Below are 724 nucleotides of genomic sequence, written 5' to 3' on the forward strand. Positions count from 1 at the left end.
TACTATGTAACTAAGAACATTCAACAATCTAAAGTTGTATTGTATTATAACAAATATTGTAATTTTAAAACTAAGTTACCTGTCATAGAATGTAGTCTTCATATGTAATCTTGGTGGAATATTTTCTTTGTGCAACGACTAAGAAATGCGCGCGCACACGAACAATATGAACTGCAATACTGTGCCGCGTGATCTAAATTTACGATATAACGGCAGTGCCAGTCACACTGACGCTTCTGCGCATGCGCGCACTCTATTTTGCCAACATAAGAACTTCTACGGCGCGCGCGCGTCATTCAAATTTTGTATATAATATACAGTATAATGTAAGTCATGTAAATAGTTGTAGATAACTTAGATTTTCTTGTGCCTTTAGGTGAATTGCTCGCCTGCAGGTGTGTCCTTTCGCCTCGCAATTCAGGGGGCAATATAAAGGCACATTTGCATGCCGTGCGTGAGTTTCCTCGGAAACGCGAAATCTTAATTAAATAAAGCCTATGGCACAGAACTGCAGCGCTATGTCGCTGATAAAACAAAAAAGGAATTACGATACTCTTATGTTTGATTAAGAAGGAGAGGTCTTGGATAAGTGGTGCGGGAAGCACGTATATTTTATTGACTGGCACACCGCCATATTTGATGTTGTATAAGAACACTGCGAGTTGCAATCTCACTAGGCACTCGTTTCTGTAAAGAATTTATATTTATGAAAGTAAGTAGAATT

This window comes from Schistocerca nitens, chromosome 7 (assembly GCF_023898315.1).
Source record: "Schistocerca nitens isolate TAMUIC-IGC-003100 chromosome 7, iqSchNite1.1, whole genome shotgun sequence".
In the NCBI taxonomy this organism is placed as follows: domain Eukaryota; kingdom Metazoa; phylum Arthropoda; class Insecta; order Orthoptera; family Acrididae; genus Schistocerca; species Schistocerca nitens.